The sequence below is a fragment of the Tachypleus tridentatus genome, chromosome 5 (genome assembly GCF_004210375.1).
Source record: "Tachypleus tridentatus isolate NWPU-2018 chromosome 5, ASM421037v1, whole genome shotgun sequence".
In the NCBI taxonomy this organism is placed as follows: Eukaryota; Metazoa; Arthropoda; class Merostomata; order Xiphosura; family Limulidae; genus Tachypleus; species Tachypleus tridentatus.
The window spans coordinates 35,222,503-35,238,995 of NC_134829.1; the positions used below are offsets into that span (position 1 = coordinate 35,222,503).

Genomic DNA, 16,493 nt, shown 5'->3' on the forward strand with positions numbered 1-16,493 from the left:
AACATCTGCGCTTTCTGATAAAAGTCATACTAGACAGCAGATGTTACACCACGTCTGCATCATTACAGATAATTAAACCTGAGGTGTAGATTATGTGTGAGATTAATAACTTAAACAGAAACCAGTGTTCGAATATAAAGAGTTTCATTATATTTGTTCGGTTGCCAGTATATTTTCTGATAACAAACCTATCGAATGAAATGCAGGTTGTTTGCTTGTTTTTGACTGATTTTTTTTTTTTGTACTTCTTACACTGGCGAATAAAACACAAAAGAGAAAGTGCAGAATTCTCCGAAGCTTGTATAATTCAGTGACAAATGGTGGTAAATCGAATGATGGATTGGATTATTTTAATGTATAGCAAAGTTATTAATGTAACACCATATCTTTTGTGACAGCAACGTCTACAAACAAACATGGGCCATGTCTGATGCGGCATAAATGTGTTTGTTTTATTTTGAGCTGTGGTTATCACGCTTTCCAGATAATTTAATGCTCTGGAATGTAAAAACAAAAACCGTATACTTATTTAAAAAAAAAAAATTCCTTTAGGTACTACTACTTTTGTTTTCGGGTAGTTTTGTGACTAGCGTTGTTATTCAGAGGGTAGTTTTGTGACTAGCGTTGTTATTCAGAAGATAATACCTTGAAAGTAAAATCATTATTCGATGAACATTTATGTTAATAAATAATTTGAGTTCACACATTGAAATGATACACTTTACATTTATACAATTTGAAATAAGTAAAAAAATGGACATTAATAACAAGAAAATAAGAGTAAAAAAGCAACTTGGTTGACGAAACTGTAAATTCCAAATAACCTATTTATGAATTTATCTTCACAATATTCATTCTCCATTCTAAAAAAAAAACACCAAAGAAACCGTTTCCATTAGGGCAAGTGGTATGCCTATTGACGTACAACACTATAAACTGGGTTTCGTTACCTGTGGTGGGCAGAGCACAGATAGCCCATTGTGTAACTTTGTGCTTAATTACAAAGTCATTAGGGTATATCGGAACATTCATTTACCTATATAATGTACTTAGTTGAACCTGCTTTGCCCAACACGGGTTTCGAAACCCGGTTTCTAGCAGTATAAGTCCGCAGGCATACAACTGTGCCACTGGGGGGGGGAGTATCAAACTTAGGGCGCACTATAATAGTCCATAGAAGAATCAACTCGAATGGGATTCGATCAGCCTTTGTAGCTGACACGTTTGTTGTAACGTACCAAGCCAGAATAATGTGCCTTAAGAAGATTATTGATACTTGGCTTTGGTTATAAACTCTGGTTGTGAATCTAGGCTAACAAGGTCTCAGCAGAATTTAATGGGATAAGTAAACTAATTTATGACTCTGATGTACAGAAACACACCCGACAATTAAAAGGCTTGCTTATAGGTAAGGAAAATAATTAATTCTTGCGGAGTGTGTGTGTGTGTGATGTTTCTTTTAATCTATTTTACATGGTGAATATAATGATGGATCTATTTTACATGGTGAATATGTATGATGGCCCAGAAATGATGCATCTTGAGATGTTGTACAACTTCTTTTTTATTCTTAATAAGCACCTGTGCTAACTACAATCCACAAGAGCAGAATACGGTGTATCCAAAAGAGTGTAACCTCCTTAAGTTCTGTCAGGGTTTCTGTCAGGTGTATGGACAACACACATAACAAATACACCCTATTTGTGTCCAAAGAAAAATATATACCTGGCGAATGGAGGGCTGGCGAATTATGTGGCTGTTCCACTGTGTTTCAACGTTCCCTGAGTTTCGTAGGGTATGCAAGTTGTCCACTGGTTACCTGTTTTATCCTGTGCTCTATAGGTCTATAGATGCGGACTTATACCGTTAGAAACGGGGTTTGTATATCCTTGGTGCGCAGAGCACAGATAACCCTTTGTGTAGCTCTGTGCTTAATAACAAACAACAATTTTGGAGGTAAATAAATATTTTGTTTGTTTAGTTCAAACACAATCTGAGCTATCTTCAGCGCAATTCGAACCCTGCTTTGTAAGCCTTTAATCTTATTGGTGTATTGTTGAGTATGCAGCTTATATGTATTTGATTAGTTACAATAAATTCGTGTTCAAAGAAACATGCCTTCTTATTAAAGATGTTCTTAAGTTTGAGGTACATGTGTTGTTTGCCCGACAACAGATTTATTTGCGTCAGAGAATGGTGTGATTACAGTACATTAGATTTATTGTTTTAGTTTTAAATACGATCATATCGTCTGTTTTTCGCTTATAACTGGCAATTATTGGATGGAAAAGAAAAGAGTAGAAATTCCCGAGTTCTCTAAATCATGAAAATGTTTGCTTGTCGGCTAATGTATATTGAAAGCCACAGAACATCAAGATGCTTAAGTGTATAATAAACAATTTCACATATTCTACAAAACAGTCCAACGTGAAGCACATGAATAGCAAATTACTGCGGGGTTTCTTATTTAACTAAAGCTATGGTTTGTATGAGGACAAATAATAAGGTATTGGCAAAATATCGTTTTCGTTACTGCTGATGTACATCAGTTCTTCTGGGTGTTACATAGCACTGAACCACATAAAAACAGAACAAACCACTTTCAAGTTGTCTTCTTTCATATTTACTTTAATGGAATTTCCCCAGTGGAAGAGCAGTGAGATTACAGATTTACAACGCTAGAATCTGGGATTCATTTCCCAGATCTCAGATAGCTTGTTGCGTGGATTTGCGATAAAGCAAAACAAACCTTGGGCACCTGAGGTTTATTCGAGTACAGAAGTGGTAAGTATCCATTAATCGATTTTGTTGTTGTTAAATTAGTTGTGTTTAGACGAACAAATAGTACTGCGTAGCGAAAAATAAAGAGAAATATAATAGTCGGAATTGCAAATGAACAAAATTTTGCTTAGTTACGTATAATGGCTAAGATTTATTTGTTTATAGCCTTAGATTATCACATCCACACTTTATAAATACGTTTTTTAAGAAATTGATAACCAAACCAAATTGTCAACAGCTGCAGTCATTCAATTAAGGCATTCACGTGACCTGTAGCACATACCGCTGTTTTTCTGATCTTTTGTCTCCATGGCTGATTGGCCTGCCATGGCCAATTTGAACACTATTGAACCATTAGTTTAATGAGCTATGTGACAAAGATCCTTAGTTGTGTTGATGATGAGAGCTAGAAGTGTAATAAAACCGGATATTCAGTGTGGTTTTATTGAAGATTACGGTACAAATGTTTTTGGAGAGGTCAGTAGAAATGAAGGATGACGTATTCTTGTGTTTTATTTATTATACCAGAACTTTTGATGGAGTGAAACATGTGGTGTTAGTGACAGTGTTGGAAGAACTGGACATTCATGGGCGAGAAACAAAAGTACGTCTTTTAACAAGTTTTTATTAAAAAGTAGAAAAATAGTTTAAGTATCAACTGTATTGAAGTAGAATGTATGATAGTTACAAAGAAGAAGGACCTGACTTGGCCAGGTGGTTAGGGTAATCTGAGGGTCACGGGTTCGAATCCCCGTCACGCCAAACATGCTTGCTCTTTCAACTATGGAGACATTATAATGTGATAGTTAAACTCGCTATTCGTTGGTAAAAGAATAGCCCAAGAGTTGGTGGTGGGTGATGGTGTGACCAGCTGCCTTCTCTCTAGTCTTACACTACTAAATTAGGAACGGCTAATGCAGATAGCCGTCGTGTAACTTTGCGCGAAATCCACAAACAAACAAATCGTAGCTGGTTATGGTCGACGTATTATTATGACACTTTTTTTTAATATATAAACCAAGAACGGATGTCTCTTTCTTGTTCAGTTATTCTCTGTGGTAAATGACTGGAATTGCACTAATTCAACGCATTCGACATTATTCAGGTTGTGAGTCATACGGCAATTTGTTACGTAGAAAACTTTAGTAAATAACGTGGAAGGTATTTTAAGGTCTCAGTCATCATGATACATATTTTTCAGTTTAAAAATAACTTTATAAGAACCTTATTTGCTAAGTATCTCCATATTTTAACTAAATATAAATTAAAGTCTGGACCAAGCTATGAATTTCAAATGGCATTATTCATTACTTTAACCGAATGTTTTAAACAGTTCTGAAGTGTGGTTTACATAAATTTACCTAATGTATATTGCAAAATGCAACATAATGTCAAACTGAGTGTTAGCGTGGTGAAAATTATGGATGTCATTAACGGCCTGAAATGGCCCACTGCATCACAGATAGAATACAACATGATGGAAGCGTGACTTGACGACTGTAGGTAATCTTGAGAATGTGGTGTATTATAAGTAGCAGGAAAAAGGCACGTTGTACACGCTCTTGGTAACTTGCTCCAGAGTTGTCTCTCAACACAGCGAGACAGAGGAAATTGACATACCCTAATTTGGAATGAACCATTAGGAGTAGGGAACTGACAGGGAATGTTGCTGGTATAGAGTCGTTAGTTTTTGGAACTTGGTCTCTCAATATTTTGAAGTTACCAATTGTAAGGATATACAGCACTAACTGTATTCATGTTGAGAACTGGTGCGCTGCTTCACTTGTAAAGAATTTTTAAATTTTAGTGGTCTGGTTGGGTTTTGTTTACTTCCCAAAGAGGACGCTGCTTGTTATAGGGGCGGTCATTCTTTTTCCGTTTGATTGAAACAGATAATAAGTGGTGTTTGCCTTGCGAGTGTTAAAGCAAAGGCAACCTGTCTGAAGCACCTTTTGATGACTAATCACTATTTGTGGGCTGTGACCCTGGAATAATGTTCACGGTTTAAGGTGATAACTTTCTGCATGTTTAACTTTTGGAAGTGTCATGTTCATGGTGTTGCATTTGGAGGTGTGATGTTCACAGTGGAAAGGGTTAGCCTTCTGCATGATTAACTTATGGAGATACTAGTCCTTTATATTGCTGTAGACGTCCTGAAGTTGTTCCTCTGCTCATGAGAGAAACTGTAGGACACAGTGAAAAGATCTTTGAAGAAACGCATTACTGCATATGCTGAGAATCAAACCCTAACCAGAATACCAAGATCCATAAAATGCATTATCGAATCGAAAACTCATTCGGTCAAACGCACATGTATCTTAAATAAGATATTTTTGAGTACAACACAAGACTTTGTAATTTTTGAATGACGAGAGAAATCCAGAGGTGATGTCTCGTGTGAGTAAACAAGCATGGAACATCAGGTATTGTGGGTGCAGAATGGTCTTTTATAAGAACAAAGGGGTAAACAAGAGGAAACGGAGAATGAAAAGATATCTAATGAGGGATGGATATCTACAAAAAGCACCAAACTGCAGATACCTGGAACAAGTACCCCCCACAAACAATATTGTTAATGTAATGGTAAAGAAACCACTACGATGAAAACAGTTAATGCTATTGCACGAATCAGACGTTTTTATAGAACATGGTGGTAGTAGTTGTAAGAGACATGTTGTGAGAAGTGTTTGGATATGGTAAATAAAAGAAAAATATTTGCTACTGATGGATAGTATTTTGCGGTCCTATACTTTTGATTTCAAGAACAATCACATTTTTACATTGAAATGTAATAAATCAGTAAACAATGGTTAACTTAAGCCTTGCTAAAGAATGGCTTCAAAAAGAAGATATATTGTGGATCGAAGTCTTTGATCTCAAAAAAAATTCTTGTAAAAAAAACAATATTTTTGACAGTCTAACACGAACATTATATTCCTGTAGAATATCTTCATTAAATGTAAGGATGAGTAACACTTCATAATGGTAACTAAAATTGGATGATTAGTAGAGTGTATGAACAAGAGGAATTATAAATGAAAAAAACTTGACATAAAATCCACCACAAGTCCTAAATCTTTCACACTGCAAGGATTGTTTGTACAACGAACTATGACCGACACTGAACAACACAGGAGGAAGAAGAAATAATTCGCAGAAATTTCTGTCACTTTCTTTCCAGTAAACAAGTTGCAGAAGTTATATTCTCAGCGTGTTGCTTGCGGCTTCCCTGCTGTGTTTGTGAGCTACCTTCGTTATTTACTGTTTATCAGTTTAAGCTGACAGAATCGCATACATCTTTCAGACACTAGTAGCTTGTTTTTGCTTCGTCCCAAACACGAATGTAATATACTACGAATCAAACTCTAAACATGTAATGTGACCGACCGCAAAGGTCTGATTACTGTGTTCAGATCATCTGTGATGACGAGAAAACCCACTTGTAGAGAAAAAATATACGTAAAAATGACTGGTAAAAATTGAGAAAATTTTTTTATGTAGAGGAGCGAACAACGTTTCGACCTTAACGTTGTTCGCTCCTCTACATACAAATTTTTTCTCAACTCATACTAGCCGTTTTTACATATATATGTGTTCAAAGCATTTGTTTATCCAGTGTACAAGGTTGGTACAGCCACTGTTGCTTAGGAACGAAAATAGTGGGATTCTGTACTCAGGTGGCACTTTTGTTATGATACTTTGGTTTCCACCGTCACAAAGATATGTGTGTGCCTGCACATTCTAACAGCACACACGCAGAATGTACTTAATGTAGTTTATCATAACTAGGTTTGAGTTAACGAACGTATGAAGGTTGTTCTGATAACTAAACGAGAACACTGTGTGTTGTTTTAAGTGCTCGACAGAATATATGAAAATAATGCTTTAATGATCTATTTGTTTATTTTGCAAATGCACAGGCAACACACATATTAGGTATGAATCGCCGTAAAGAAATATGTATTATAATATTTGTCAGTAGATGTGTTGTATTTTCTTACTACAGAATTAATTAAAATATATGTTTCTGTTAGCATTTATAGAATCAAACAACTAGTGATTGTATTTATATGGATATAAGAGGATATAAAACAATTCGATATTTTAAACCTTTATTGTCTTTCATCCTTGCCAGGAATGCACATCAGAAGCTAATCGAAGGAAGAAACTGTTTTTGTTGTATATGTGGCATTCCAGATAAAACAAGGTGTTAAAAACAGACCTCCAACAATCGTATAAATACAAGGTGTTAAAAACTCCAACAATCGTTTTTATCCTTCTTCATGAATGCTTACACCATGATAACTCTTTTAGTTGCTTCCAAGGCTCGATTTAGATTGAGTGATGACGTTATATTGGTCGATTGGTTTGGTTTGGATTTCGCGCAAAGCTGCACGAGGCCTATCTTCTCTAGTCGTCGCTAATTTTGCAGTGTAAGACTGGAGAGAAAGTAGCTAGTCATCACTCTTGGGCTACTCTTTTACCAACGAATAGTTGGATTGACTGCCACATTATAACGCCCCCACGGCTGAAAGGGTGAGGATGTTTGGTGTGACGGGGATTCGAAACCGCGACCCTCGGATTACGAGTCAAGGTCTCATATATTGGTCGAACGACTAGAAATATTGTTTCTGATTTCGCTCAAAGCAACACGAGGACTCTCTGCGATAGTCATCCCTAATTTAGTAGTGAAAGACTAGAAGGAAGCCATCTGGTCAGTACTTCCTACCTCCAACTTTTGAACTACTCTTTTCCCAACAAATAGTGGGATTGACCATTACGTTGTTACGCTCCAACGGCTGAAAAGATGGAGATTGGAACCTGCGACACGCAGCTTGCAAGTCTGACGCCCTAACTACCTAGCTATGTCAGCCTGCTAGACATGTTAGGAATATCCCTAACTACCTGGCTATGCCACTTTGGATGGACATGATACTCTCGATCGAAGTCTTTAATCGCAAAAAATTCTTGTAGGAAATTAAAATATCTTTAACAGTTTAACACTAATATAATATTCCTTTAAAATATGTTGTTTTATTGTAAAGACGAATATCATTCTAGCATGGTGACTAAGTTTAGGTGATTAATTAGGTCTATGAAAGCGAGACCAAGCCAGCTAGATGAGGTTAGAGATATCCTTCGTTAAAGAGAAATTATTCCCCTGTTTTCATTTCATTCTATAGGGTATGATTTTACGTCATTGTTTCATGAATTCATTAATGCAGCATGGCTGATTTTATGTGAAATCGGGTTTCTGCTGAATTTTGGGCTGAATGCAACAATTGAATAATATGATAAATTAATTATGAATAACCAGGGTATCAGTATGTGGATTTGGTTGTACTATTAGCACTAGATTCCATACGTAAAAAAAGTCGAGATGTATTAGAAGTACGAAATATTGCAATTTCCCCGAAAGAGGGCCGAATGTCGCCTGGAGGAATCACCTGTTTTAACAACTCGAACTAGTATACAGTAGTGTATTATCTGTCTGTCAGCCAATAAACGCTATAACGATGTCGCATAAGGGAAGCTTAATGTTGCGATTTGCACTGTAGTGACGTCAGTAAATCGTACGCGTGCCGTGAACGAGCATAATTGTGCATTGTGTAGGATACAACATAGCATGAGATATGAACTTCAAAAGGAAGGAACGTGTTTTTCATTCGTAATTTTATGTTTTTAGGGACCCTGCGGAAGTATATCTAGTCTGTATGGAGGAGAATTATGAAGTAAGATGTTAGTGAAACTCAAATACATAATAAAATATTTGTCTTAGATTGTTGATTAAACATCATAGCAACAGTCGCATGAATGAGTTACAGTGGTTACCTCAGTGATGTGTTACGTGTTTCACACGACTGAATCACGAATCCCTTATCTGTTATTGAAATGTCCCCCAATGGCGTTAGCAGTATGCCTGCGTACTCGCACCGCTAGAAACAGACTTTTGATACCTGTGGTGGGTAGAGCACAGATAGCCAGTCAGTTATGTAAATTACAAACTAAATTACAAGCAACCAATCAATCTCATTGAAATTCTGTAAACGTTTTGTATTAGTGCATGTTTACACGTATTTTACGTTATAGTTTCTCTGGAAGCAATATGTACTTTTGGGTACAATCTTATAAAACAAAACAAATTAGTGTTAAAATAAAGTGTTATAAATTCTTACCCTAATTATACTGTGGCATAAACCAAACTGATGGAAATTATACTTCACCAACTTAATCCAATTCACATCGAAAACGTTGTTGCACAAGCACTTTGCTAATGTAGATGACGTATGTACCACGTCTCTGTTCGTCGTATCCCAGTCAGCCGGAAGAACTCTCGCATTGAACGAAAGGCCACATCGACACTGGACATAGTAGTTTTGGCGCTATTGAAATATCATTATACACTTTTCGTTACTTTTACTTCGAAGTTATTATAAACAATATATTCCTGCTTTAGATTCAAGAAGATTTCACAACTAACTTGTTTCAAGGTGTGTACAATGAATAGATATTTCATACAGACATTTTGAATTCCAAATTTATCATTTGTCTAAGTTCTGTCGTACACAAATACGTACTCATAAATACACCAGGGTCTAGATGGCTGTTTATATCTTAGTACATTTCCATGTTCGGCTCACACCGGCGTGTTTACTAAATCTTTGGTTAGTAGAAACATCTCACTGATCTACTATAATTCTGATTCACTGAGTTTGGGTTACTGGCACCAGAGGTTCGTCTAACTAATTCGACAACAGCTATTGAGGCTGGTGCAACCTTGGACAATTATGTCATCATACAATCCGTCATCTTCAGCCACGTTCCTGAGAGTCTGGAAGAGTGGGATGAAGAAGAGCCTTCTCCAGTACAGTTGGCAATACTCACCAGATGTGTCAGAGTCATGTGTTGGTGGTAGTCAGTCCTTAGGACAGTGCCTTTTGTGCTTGAATGAGGTCCATCTGAGGTTCTGTGAGTTGAAATATGTCTTTCAACGGATGTCTTTTTTAATTTACCGTTGAGGTAGCCTGTTCTATCACAGTGAGGGCATAAGAATCTTGTTTTATTTACCACAAGTATTTGGTCGGTCCGGCATGGCTAGGTAGTTAAGGCACTTGACTCGTAATTCGAGGGTCGCGGGTTCGAATCCCCATCACATCAAACATGCTCGCCATTTCAGACGCGGAGGCGTTATAAAGTAACGGTCAACCCCAGTATTCGTTGGTAAAAGAGTAGCCCAAGAGATGGCGGTGAGTGGTGATGACTAGCTCTCTTCCCTTCAGTCTTACACTGCTAAAGTAGGTGCGGCTATCGCAAATAGTCCTCGTGTAGCTTTGCGCGAAATTCAAAACAAACCAAACCAAATACTTGGTAATGTAATAAACTGACGCTAGTCACTTGTACCAGTCACCACAGCTACTTTATTATTAAGAAGTCTTGATGTAAAAAGCAATACGTCTGTTTCTTGACTGTAAATGAGAACAGTAAATCTGTGTTTTGCTGCTTCTACTGCGAGTAAGAGCAATACCATTGCAACCTCTTTTTATGAGCTAATACCAAGACTCATATTTCCAACTCTGACATGACACCTTCATGTATTGCTACGATGATGTGCAATATCTATAAGCGTTTGTGCAATATACAGGATGAAAGAATCTTTCGCATTATTGCCTCCAATATATGAATTTGCATCTCCAACTTTGGTAGATTATTTTGTTCTATATTCTCTCGCGAGTACCTTACCATCCCTGTACCATCATCTTGTTGCTTCCACAGAGTTATCTCAATGAAGTAGGTTGCCGGATTCAAAACGAGTTACATAGAAGTTGCAAGTACAAGCTTTGACACGTGTAAAGTGCAATACATGCATTGCTGAAAGCATCTAAGTTCCAGACGGGTTTTACAATTATGCCACCCACTATGAGACATCTGTTTGAATTTCCTCTGTCCTTATCATGTTCTTGTACACATGATTCAGTTCACCTACTTTGCAGTGGTGGTTTCTAGAATAGTTAAAATTATTTTTGTGTAGGTTGGTAAATAATCGTTTTGGGTCAGAATCTTGAACGTGTGGCTGGCGAAAGTTTAAAAAGTATCATTGCTTGTATCTACATGGTTAGGAAAACAGCAGCTGAATCACTTCCTTCATTTTGCCCCACCATAGATGCTCGCACTTTCAGGCGAAGGGGCGTTATAATATGAACGGTCGTCAATCCCATTATTTGTTGGTAAAAGAGTATCCCAAAAGTTGGCGGTGGTGGTGATGACTAGCTATCCTTCCTCTTGTCTTTTACTGGCAAATTAGGGACGACTAACTCAGATAGCCTTCGTGCAATTTTGCGCGAAATTTAAATATCCTATCTTCATTTTGAGTTTGTCAATAAAACTGGTAGACTTCCATTTTGAGTTTGTCAATAAAACTGGTAGACTTCCATTTTGAGTTTGTCAATAAAACTGGTAGACTTCCCATTCATATCAGCGTTTGATTACTGATGACGCTACAGAAATTTTCCTTCAGTCAAAAGCATGTGTTTCTCACTTATCACCCATTAGTGGAACTTTCCAGAAGTATTTACCTGTATGTTGACTTAAAAAGGTCGATTCTTTTGAAATTGTTCTTCGCTGTGACAGCGTTAAGTCTACAAAATTTTAAGCTAAAAACCGGGTTTCGATTTTCTGCGGTGGATACAGTAGTGAACCCAGTATAGTTTTGCTTCAAATCATCCAACCAATCCAACGACCAGTGTTTGAAATTACATATATGTGTTTATAGGCCTAATTTGCTGGTTTTTTCAAATCTAACCTTACTTCTTGCTATCATTTTAGTAACGTTTTGAAATTAAATTTAGAAATGCCAAGTTGAAAGATTTTTGCAAAGCATGTTACAGATTATTGGTTATTTGAAACTGATGATGGATGTCACATGAAAATTCTTACTTATGGTAACCTTAAATCTGATAGTGATGGTATGTAGTTAAAGATTGTTGTTCGTAATTAAGCACAGAGCTACACAAAGTCCTATCTGTGCTCCGCCCACCACAGGTATCGAAATCCAGTTTCTAGCACTATAAGCCCGCAGACATACCACTGTACCATCGGGGACAGTTAGAGGTTGATTCCAATGTGCAGTGAAAGTACAGATTTACCATCAATAAGAATAGAACGCTTGTCACTTTAAAATTCAATAAGGCGGACACTTTGAAATTCATAACCACCATTATAATCATTCTTAACTCCAGTAGTGAGGCATGACTTTTAAAATCAAGTTTCTAGGGTTCTTAGAAGTCAAGATATGTGATACAAAGTGTTTTGTATTGTCGGCCATTCGGCACTCCAGGATGACGACTGTTGACGTAGGTGTTGTAATAATGTTTTCTGAAAGTCACTAGTTTTGTACACCCCCCCCCAAACAAAAACAACGACATAAAACTTTATTTTGTTACATAAACTAACAGACTATTAAGTGTGAAGTTGAGTTGTTAACAATAACTGGCAAACTTCCTGTTCAGAAAGAATTTCTTCATTTCTGTATGTAAAATGGGTTTTGTTTTTTGGGTATAGCGTTATTTTATTGGAGGCCCGGCACGGTCAGATGGTTTGGGGCGCGCGACTCGCAATCTGAGCGTTGCGGGTTCGAATCCCACTCACACCAAACCTGCTCGCCCTTTCAGCCATGGGAGCGTTATAAAGTGACAGTCAATCCCACAATTTGTTGGTAAAAGAGCAGCCCAAAAGTTGGTGATGGTGGTGATGACCAGCAGCCTTCCCTCTAGTCTTACACTGCTAAATTAGGAACGGCTAGCGTAGATAGCCCTCGTGTAGCTTTGCGTAAAATTCAAAAATAAACAAGCAAATTGGATTGGAAGTTTAGATAAAGTGGAGCTAGGGTTTCGTAAAAGTGTTGTTAAATTCAATATAAATTAACACGAGCGTACCAGGCGATCTGTCCAATTGATGTGTCAGTGTGACAAGTAACGAAATAAGTGATATATTACAGGCTTTTTACGTGATTAGAATATTTATCGAATTGTGGTTTTCTTCTATCAACATATATCTGTTATCATTTGTGTAAGATGTTTTTGAAACATTCACGGCAAAGGCTAACGTTAAGCTTTATCGTATGTTGTTTTCACATAGGTTGTATCAGCACAATAGTATAACAAAAGTACGATTAACAAGCTGGATATTAAAATACAGAACCGACTGAATTATTACAGTCACTTAATTTGTGATGTCTGGCTTAATTGTGACATACGCGCAAGAGAGTTCTTGATTGTTGTTCAAATTAATGAAATTGCTTTTAAAACATATAATAATAATAATTTATACAGGTGATCTTAGATGGCGCCACTTGTAGGTTATACAAGTTTATATGAGAATTAGAGGCAGAATAGTGTTGACGAGATTTGAAGATGCTTCACTTTCAAAATAGATTTTAGTTGTAGCCCCAATAATGGCATTCAGCGCAGAGATTCTATGTTTGAGTATTGACTCAAATGCTATTAGAAAGCCGGTTTGTTTTCTGTTACCTAATATGAATGTGTGATTTCTACACATGTGATGCTTCACCAAAATTTTCCACACGAAGTATATCAAATTTTTTTTTTAATGAAAAAAACAAACTATGCCATATGGAAACATAAGAGTGATGCTTGGACGTTCGAATTAAGGGATGCTATTTCTTACGTAGTGGGTTTTTATTTCTAATTATTAAACTCTTTATTTGACAAAGATGTAGGTTTTTATGAACTGGTTGTCAGAAAGCACGTACGGATTTAATCTGTCGTTTGTTAAGAATTTCGCGCAAAGCTACTCGCGGGCTCTCTGCGCTAGCCGTCCCTAATTTAGCAGTGTAAGACTAGAGGGAAGGCAGCTAGTCATCACCACCCACCGCCAACTCTTGGGCTACTCTTTTACCAACGAAGAATGGGATTGGTCGTAATATTATAACGCCCTCACGGCTGAAAGGGCGAGCATGTTTGGCGTGACGGGCATTCGAACCTGCGATCGTCGGATTACGAGTCGAGCGCCTTAACCACTTGGCCATGTCGAACCATATTGTGACGTACATAGTATTACTATGTATACTTAGTATTACGTGTTTAGCAGTTAGGTCATTTACGTGATGCATTTATTAGTATGGCTGGTCTCGAAAGACTTCAAGAGAATATTGTTACTAACTTGCAGTGACCTAAATAGAATATTGTTGCATACATTGCAGTGAACAAACAGAATATTGTTATAACTAACTTGCAGTGACCTAAATAGAATATTGTTACATACATTGCAGTGAACAAACAGAATATTGTTATTACTAACTTGCAGTGACCTAAATAGAATATTGTTACATACATTGCAGTGAGCAAACATAATATTGTTATAACTAACTTGCAGTGACCTAAATAGAAGATTGTTACATACATTGCAGTGAACAAACAGAATATTTTGCAACTTACACCATATGCCCATTTATCACTGTAAACTAAATATTTAATTGAAGTGACTGTTACTTCTATAAATACAGAAACAGTAATACACTTATAGTATACGTATCAAACAGAAGCTGTGAAACATTTTGGTTGAAAATAATAATATAGACACTTCTTTGTATAAACATGAACACTTTTAAACTGAAATAATCAAATTTAATGTTGCTTAAATCAACTGATCATGAAAAAGCTAAAGATGGTAAAAAAAACAAACACACTCAGTGACGAGTATTGGTTTTGTTTTTATGAAGTAGTACTATACTGGGCCTTTCTAATAAGAGTTTATGTAAAATCGACATCTACTGGTCTGGAATCGTAATATGTCGAAGCAGAGTTTGTGGATAGTGGGATCTGTTGTTCTAGAGATACAATCTTTTTGAAAGGGAGTTTTGGAAAAAGTTATACATACATTAGCACGAATTTGAAGGGTGTGTTTACAAAACATTGAAAGACCTTTTAAAAGGTTTTGTAGCACAGCCGGATGTAGTGATTTTCTCCCAATATTCCTTCAATAATGAATGACTGTGGAAGCGTATGTATGAAATAGAGTATTTTATTGAAGGTGTGGTTTCTGTTGTTGAAGCCGTCTGGAGGGCTGGATTATTTGTCCCACCGATCCAATTGGAGTCTTGAATGTACCCTAATATAAAGGTTTCGTTACATTTTCTTAGTAGTCTCACACAAAAATATTTATAATAAACGTTTTACTAAAACACCGTATAGAAAGAAATTGATTTTTCTCAATTCGAAATCCATTTTTAGTCGTCGTAAAGTATAAAAAAGTTATGATTCATGTTTCTTATATGTCATTATAGATATAACAAACCGAAACTACTCTAGAACTCCATTCAGGTATCATGTGCGTGAATATACGCACGCTGTTATTTCAGTTAAAAAAGGAAATGACGTAATGTTATTGACACAATGTACATACTCCCTCTAAGTTTGATATTTGTCTTTACGCGAAAAACCGAATTAATTTCTATCACTAATGCCAATTTATTATGATTTTTTTTTTCAGTGATCAATTAAAATTCACGTAAGTCTTAAATTATTTCAAAATTTTCAAGTCTGAACTATTGACTTCCATTTTGCTACTTCAAATAAAAAGTGTGCCTACATTCTGGGGCCGTGGGTACATTATAAGGGCCACGAGTAAATCCATCCATTCGGCGAAGAGGCTAATTCAGATAGCTCGTGAGTAACTCTGTGCGAGTATTCAATAAAAACAGCCAAGACTGTGATGTGTATTACGTTTTTGCGATAAATATTTAGAATGTAGACAGATATTATGATTGAGATTTCTCGGTTAATCTCAGAGGTTGGCAGATTCTCGAGCTGGGATCTCATTTCTATCTGATTTTTAATGATTATTAATGCTTCTTTTGTCCAAATCAACTCGAGGTTTTATAAAACTCTTGTTGAGTTGTTTGTGAATACAAGATTAGGGGGTGAAATATACAAGTATAAATTCTGTATCTTCCTTCCGTAAACTCTTTTAGCTTTTTTTCAGAAAGCCAATTAGTTAAGCAGTTATTTAATTTATGAAACATTCGCAATTTAAATTTGTTACATTACAGAAACACATTCACCTTTTAAAAAAATCATAACTTCTTCTCAAGTGAGCTCATGGTAACAAAAGACAACTTGTGAGATAAAAGTGCCCTCATTTGATCACTTTTAAGTTCAAAGGAAAGGTACTCTTCTGAGTGAGAGTAAAAATGAAAATAGGTACCACATTAGGCTCGGCGAATGCCAATATTCCTGGGTTTGATGCTTTTCCTCGCATAGCCAGGTGGTTAGGGCGCTCGACTCATAATCTGAGGGTCGCAGGTTCGAATCCCCGTCATACCAAACATGCACGCCCTTTCAGCCTTGAGGACATTATTACGTCACAGTAAATCCTGTTATGCGTTGGTAAAAGAGTAGTCTAAGAGTTGGCGATGGGTGGCGATAACTAACTGGACTCATAATCTGAGGGTCGTAGGTTCGAATCGCCGTCATACCAAACATGTACGCCCTTTCAGCCTTGAGGACATTATTACGTCACAGTAAATCCTGTTATGCGTTGGTAAAAGAGTAGTCTAAGAGTTGGCGGTGGGTGGCGATAACTAACTGCCTTCCCTCTAGGACGGCTAGCGCAGATAGCCCTCGTGTAGCTTTGCGTGAAATTCAAAACAAACCTAACATGGTAGCCTACCGAATAATATTAATTTCGGTGCATCA

General features: G+C 36.7%; 1 protein-coding gene across 5 annotated transcripts in view; it reads left to right on the forward strand.

The window, feature by feature from the left end:
- The window catches only part of MESR6 (misexpression suppressor of ras 6), a 426,053-nt gene that overhangs the window by 65,902 nt on the left and 343,658 nt on the right, over positions 1–16,493 (forward strand). The gene's annotated exons all lie outside the window — the stretch shown is intronic.